This window comes from Mus musculus, chromosome 16, assembly GCF_000001635.26.
Source record: "Mus musculus strain C57BL/6J chromosome 16, GRCm38.p6 C57BL/6J".
NCBI lineage: Eukaryota > Metazoa > Chordata > Mammalia > Rodentia > Muridae > Mus > Mus musculus.
In genome coordinates this window covers 70,632,205-70,639,624 of record NC_000082.6, presented here as the reverse complement: position 1 = coordinate 70,639,624, position 7,420 = coordinate 70,632,205, and positions in this window count along the sequence as shown.

Here is a 7,420-nt window from a genome sequence, read left to right as displayed (position 1 = left end):
TGACAGCTGTGTTCTAAGTGGTAAACAAATAATCTGCGCATATGCCGAGGGTGGTTCTCTACTCCATGTGCTCTGCCTTCCCCGTGACGTCAACTCGGCCGATGGGCTGCAGCCAATCAGGGAGTGACACGTCCTAGGCGAAGGAGAATTCTCCTTAATAGGGACGGGGTTTCGTTTTCGCTCTCTCTTGCTTCTTACACTCTTGCTCCTGAAGATGTAAGCAATAAAGTTTTGCCGCAGAAGATTCTGGTTTGTTGCGTCTTTCCTGGCCGGTCGTGAGAACGCGTCTAATAACAATTGGTGCCGAATTCCGGGACGAGAAAAATCTCGGGACTGGCGCAAGGAAGATCCCTCATTCCAGAACCAGAACTGCGGGTCGCGGTAATAAAGGTTCCCGTAAAGCAGACTGTTAAGAAGGATTCAACTACATGAATTCAGAACTTTTCAGCTGGGGGAACGAGAGTACCAGTGAGTATAGCTTTACGAGGTAAGCCTGGCCTTGAACTTTCTAAGGAAATTCAAGACAGTCTATCAGAAGTAAAGTGGAAAATGGCTTTACAAGTTATGTTTGGCCTTGAATTTTTTCTAGTGTTAGAAGCCCTTTTGTTCCTTTTCACATGTTATCAAGTGGTTAAGGCAGGGCGGATTCTAGATGAAATTCAGGACAAGCTATCAGAAGTAAAGTGGGGAGAGAGAGTAGGAACAAAGAGAAAATATGGTACACAAAATAAGTATACAGGCCTTTCCAAGGGTCTTGAACCCGAGGAAAAGTTAAGGTTAGGTAGGAATACCTGGAGAGAGATTAGAAGAAAAAGAGGAAAAAGGGAAAAGAAGAAAGATCAATTAGCGGAGGTCTCTAGGAAAAGGAGCCTGTGCTCATCGCTGGATGGGCTCGGGGAGCCAGCTCTTAGTAGCTCTGAAGCAGATGAAGAATTCTCCTCTGAGGAAACAGACTGGGAGGAAGAAGCAGCTCATTATGAGAAAAAAGGGTACCAGCCAGGTAAAGTGCTAGCTAATCAGTTAAGGAAGCCAAAAGCGGCTGGCGAAGGCCAGTTTGCTGATTGGCCTCAGGGCAGTCGGCTTCAAGGTCCGCCCTATGCGGAGTCCCCGCCCTGCGTAGTGCGTCAGCCCTGCGCAGAGAGGCAGTGCGCAGAGAGGCAGTGCGCAGACTCATTCATTCCCAGAGAGGAACAAAGGAAAATACAACAGGCATTTCCGGTCTTTGAAGGAGCCGAGGGTGGGCGTGTCCACGCTCCGGTAGAATACTTACAAATTAAAGAAATTGCCGAGTCGGTCCGTAAATACGGAACCAATGCTAATTTTACCTTGGTGCAGTTAGACAGGCTCGCCGGCATGGCACTAACTCCTGCTGACTGGCAAACGGTTGTAAAAGCCGCTCTCCCTAGTATGGGCAAATATATGGAATGGAGAGCTCTTTGGCATGAAACTGCACAAGCGCAGGCCCGAGCAAACGCAGCTGCTTTGACTCCAGAGCAGAGAGATTGGACTTTTGACTTGTTAACGGGTCAGGGAGCTTATTCTGCTGATCAGACAAACTACCATTGGGGAGCTTATGCCCAGATTTCTTCCACGGCTATTAGGGCCTGGAAGGCGCTCTCTCGAGCAGGTGAAACCACTGGGCAGTTAACAAAGATAATCCAGGGACCTCAGGAATCCTTCTCAGATTTTGTGGCCAGAATGACAGAGGCAGCAGAGCGTATTTTTGGAGAGTCAGAGCAAGCTGCGCCTCTGATAGAACAGCTAATCTATGAGCAAGCCACAAAGGAGTGCCGAGCGGCCATAGCCCCAAGAAAGAACAAAGGCTTACAAGACTGGCTCAGGGTCTGTCGAGAGCTTGGGGGACCTCTCACCAATGCAGGCTTAGCGGCCGCCATCCTCCAATCTCAGAACCGCTCCATGAGCAGAAATGATCAGAGGACATGTTTTAATTGCGGAAAGCCTGGGCATTTTAAGAAAGATTGCAGAGCTCCAGATAAACAGGGAGGGACTCTCACTCTTTGCTCTAAGTGTGGCAAGGGTTATCATAGAGCTGACCAGTGTCGCTCTGTGAGGGATATAAAGGGCAGAATTCTTCCCCCACCTGATAGTCAATCAACTGATGTGCCAAAAAACGGGTCATCGGGCCCTCGGTCCCAGGGCCCTCAAAGATATGGGAACCGGTTTGTCAGGACCCAGGAAGCAGTCAGAGAGGCGACCCAGGAAGACCCACAAGGGTGGACCTGCGTGCCGCCTCCGACTTCCTACTAATGCCTCAAATGAGTATTCAGCCGGTGCCAGTGGAGCCTATACCATCCTTGCCCCCGGGAACCATGGGCCTTATTCTCGGCCGGGGTTCACTCACCTTGCAGGGCTTAGTAGTCCACCCTGGAGTTATGGATTGTCAACATTCCCCTGAAATACAGGTCCTGTGCTCAAGCCCTAAGGGCGTTTTTTCTATTAGTAAAGGAGATAGGATAGCTCAGCTGCTGCTCCTCCCTGATAATACCAGGGAAAAATTTGCAGGACCTGAGATAAAGAAAATGGGCTCCTCAGGAAATGATTCTGCCTATTTGGTTGTATCTTTAAATGATAGACCTAAGCTCCGCCTTAAGATTAATGGAAAAGAGTTTGAAGGCATCCTTGATACCGGAGCAGATAAAAGTATAATCTCTACACATTGGTGGCCCAAAGCATGGCCCACCACAGAGTCATCTCATTCATTACAGGGCCTAGGATATCAATCATGTCCCACTATAAGCTCCATTGCCTTGACGTGGGAATCCTCTGAAGGGCAGCAAGGGAAATTCATACCTTATGTGCTCCCACTCCCGGTTAACCTCTGGGGAAGGGATATTATGCAGCATTTGGGCCTTATTTTGTCCAATGAAAACGCCCCATCGGGAGGGTATTCAACTAAAGCAAAAAATATCATGGCAAAGATGGGTTATAAAGAAGGAAAAGGGTTAGGACATCAAGAACAGGGAAGGATAGAGCCCATCTCACCTAATGGAAACCAAGACAGACAGGGTCTGGGTTTTCCATAGCGGCCATTGGGGCAGCACGACCCATACCATGGAAAACAGGGGACCCAGTGTGGGTTCCTCAATGGCACCTATCCTCTGAAAAACTAGAAGCTGTGATTCAACTGGTAGAGGAACAATTAAAATTAGGCCATATTGAACCCTCTACCTCACCTTGGAATACTCCAATTTTTGTAATTAAGAAAAAGTCAGGAAAGTGGAGACTGCTCCATGACCTCAGGGCCATTAATGAGCAAATGAACTTATTTGGCCCAGTACAGAGGGGTCTCCCTGTACTTTCCGCCTTACCACGTGGCTGGAATTTAATTATTATAGATATTAAAGATTGTTTCTTTTCTATACCTTTGTGTCCAAGGGATAGGCCCAGATTTGCCTTTACCATCCCCTCTATTAATCACATGGAACCTGATAAGAGGTATCAATGGAAGGTCTTACCACAGGGAATGTCCAATAGTCCTACTATGTGCCAACTTTATGTGCAAGAAGCTCTTTTGCCAGTGAGGGAACAATTCCCCTCTTTAATTTTGCTCCTTTACATGGATGACATCCTCCTGTGCCATAAAGACCTTACCATGCTACAAAAGGCATATCCTTTTCTACTTAAAACTTTAAGTCAGTGGGGTTTACAGATAGCCACAGAAAAGGTCCAAATTTCTGATACAGGACAATTCTTGGGCTCTGTGGTGTCCCCAGATAAGATTGTGCCCCAAAAGGTAGAGATAAGAAGAGATCACCTCCATACCTTAAATGATTTTCAAAAGCTGTTGGGAGATATTAATTGGCTCAGACCTTTTTTAAAGATTCCTTCCGCTGAGTTAAGGCCTTTGTTTAGTATTTTAGAAGGAGATCCTCATATCTCCTCCCCTAGGACTCTTACTCTAGCTGCTAACCAGGCCTTACAAAAAGTGGAAAAAGCCTTACAGAATGCACAATTACAACGTATTGAGGATTCGCAGCCTTTCAGTTTGTGTGTCTTTAAGACAGCACAATTGCCAACCGCAGTTTTGTGGCAGAATGGGCCATTGTTGTGGATCCATCCAAACGTATCCCCAGCTAAAATAATAGATTGGTATCCTGATGCAATTGCACAGCTTGCCCTTAAAGGCCTCTCACCCAAAAAATCCAGACTGACCAAGGGAATACTGATGTCCCTCGTCTTGGTGATGTCCAGGGCGTCAATAATAAAGAGAGAGCAGCGTTGGGGGATAATGTCGATATTTCCACTCCCAATGACGGTGATGTATAATGCTCAAGTATTCTCCTGCTTTTTTACCACTAACTGGGAACTGGGTTTGGCCTTAATTCAGACAGCCTTGGCTCTGTCTGGACAGGTCCAGACGACTGACACCATTAACACTTTGTCAGCCTCAGTGACTACAGTCATAGATGAACAGGCCTCAGCTAATGTCAAGATACAGAGAGGTCTCATGCTGGTTAATCAACTCATAGATCTTGTCCAGATACAACTAGATGTATTATGACAAATAACTCAGCAGGGTTGTGAACAAAAGTTTCCGGGATTGTGTGTTATTTCCATTCAGTATGTTAAATTTACTAGGGCAGCTAAATTGTCAAAAAGTCTTTTTCAGTATATGTTACAGAATTGGATGGCTGAATTTGAACAGATCCTTCGGGAATTGAGACTTCAGGTCAACTCCACGCGCTTGGACCTGTCGCTGACCAAAGGATTACCCAATTGGATCTCCTCAGCATTTTCCTTCTTTAAAAAATTGGGTGGGATTAATATTATTTGGAGATACACTTTGCTGTGGATTAGTGTTGCTTCTTTGATTGGTCTGTAAGCTTAAGGCCCAAACTAGGAGAGACAAGGTGGTTATTGCCCAGGCGCTTGCAGGACTAGAACATGGAGCTTCCCCTGATATATCTATGCTTAGGCAATAGGTCGCTGGCCACTCAGCTCTTATATCCCATGAGGCTAGTCTCATTGCACGGGATAGAGTGAGTGTGCTTCAGCAGCCCGAGAGAGTTGCACGGCTAAGCACTGCAATGGAAAGGCTCTGCGGCATATATGAGCCTATTCTAGGGAGACATGTCATCTTTCATGAAGGTTCAGTGTCCTAGTTCCCTTCCCCCAGGCAAAACGACACGGGAGCAGGTCAGGGTTGCTCTGGGTAAAAGCCTGTGAGCCTAAGAGCTAATCCTGTACATGGCTCCTTTACCTACACACTGGGGATTTGACCTCTATCTCCACTCTCATTAATATGGGTGGCCTATTTGCTCTTATTAAAAGGAAAGGGGGAGATGTTGGGAGCCGCGCCCACATTCGCCGTTACAAGATGGCGCTGACAGCTGTGTTCTAAGTGGTAAACAAATAATCTGCGCATATGCCGAGGGTGGTTCTCTACTCCATGTGCTCTGCCTTCCCCGTGACGTCAACTCGGCCGATGGGCTGCAGCCAATCAGGGAGTGACACGTCCTAGGCGAAGGAGAATTCTCCTTAATAGGGACGGGGTTTCGTTTTCGCTCTCTCTTGCTTCTTACACTCTTGCTCCTGAAGATGTAAGCAATAAAGTTTTGCCGCAGAAGATTCTGGTTTGTTGCGTCTTTCCTGGCCGGTCGTGAGAACGCGTCTAATAACAGTTGGTTGGTTAGCCAGTTGTCTGATTAGTTGGTTAGTTGGTTGGTTGATGGATTTTTCTTCTTCATTTCATTTATGAACAGCAGGTAGGTATGCATGCCTGTTGTTGTGGATGCTACATTGTGTATGGGTGCTCCAAAAGACAAGAATATAGGACCAGATCTCCTAGAGCTAGAGTTATGGGTAGTAGAAGCCACCTTATGTGAGTTCAGGGAGATGAATGCAGGTCCTCAAAAAGACCAATAAGAGCTCTCAACCTGTGAGCCATCTCTCTAGCACAGGTTTTAATTTCAGGCTAGTGCAAAAAGAACAATAGATATGATACTCATGAGATAATGAAAGAAAAAAGTGAAGGATAAAGGGAGGAAGGAAGAAAGAGAGGAGACCGGGGTAAGGGGAGAAGAGAGAGATGATTTTAAAAAGTTATTTATTAGTATTGTCTAGTATGACATGAAGACTCTATTACATAGAGGAGTTCTTTTTTTTTTTTAACTGTAGATTCAGTTTGAATTTTCTAAGACTCATTTTGCCCATGGCATCAGATTAGCAATTTCCTATAGAAAAATCAGGAAGTGAAAGATGCTCACACATTTACTAATTAAGATAGATTTTGTTACATAGTTATCTACCATGGAAGACATCTCTTTTTGTGAATTTAGAAATAAATATCACACCAACTACAAATATTTGTGTCAACAATATTGACACCTTACATCCAAGTAGTGAAACAATCAGCTGTACAGTAATCACAACCAAAGTCTGTTTTGTTGATTTATTGTGAAATAGTACCGTGATAGAGATGGTAAAGCAGAAGTAGGGAATCATAATTCTTAAACAACAGCAGGTAGATTAATTGGACACCTAATGGTAAAAGGTGAGAATATCATGTGTTTCCATCTCAGAGTGGAATCTGAAACACTGGGATCCAAACCCAAGATGTAACATTGAGAGTAGGATGTCAGTGACTTGATATCTAATGATTAACTAGTTTATGTTCATTGATTCCATGATCATTATCACTGAAGAAATGCCTGACCCCTTTGTGTATTCTCCACAGATGACTGATGCTCAATGTGACACCTTTTTTTTTTTTTGGTATAAGATGTTAATTCTTCAGACAACAGCCATTTCATCATCATAAGCTATTGATCAATCATCTAATTTTGACCTCATCATTTATCTCTCAGAGCTAAGGATTCCCATCATTACCAGTATTCACAGAATGTGCTCATATAGCATTAAAACCTCCAGAATTTGAAGTTAACATGTGTGTGTGTGTGTGTGTGAGAGAGAGAGAGAGAGAGAGAGAGAGAGAGAGAGAGAGAGAGAGAGAGAGAATACAGTAAATTTTTAATGGCAGGACTTCTCTGATGAGTTTTGATCTTAATAAAAACATGTGGGTTTTCTTACATGCTATTAAATCAATATATTTATGAAAACATACTTTTCACTCACTGGAAATTTCAACTTCAAGTAATGTATCTTTCTAATTATGTAGCAAAGGTCAACAGATACCTCCAGGTCATCTTTGAAATAGAAGAAGAAACAATTTGTTTGTTCTCTGATCTCTCATTCATCTTTCTTATGTACTTGATTACTTTGAGGAAAAGAGTTAAATGAGACAGGGTTTTTTTCCCTATGATATTCTCTTCCCTCAATGCTGAGAGTGAGCTTGACTTCTTGATAATACCTTGATTATATTAATGTTATCTTTTCCTGACAGCAAGTGATAGAAAGGGAAAAACAGAAAGCAGTATTCAAATTACACACTGGTGTTGAC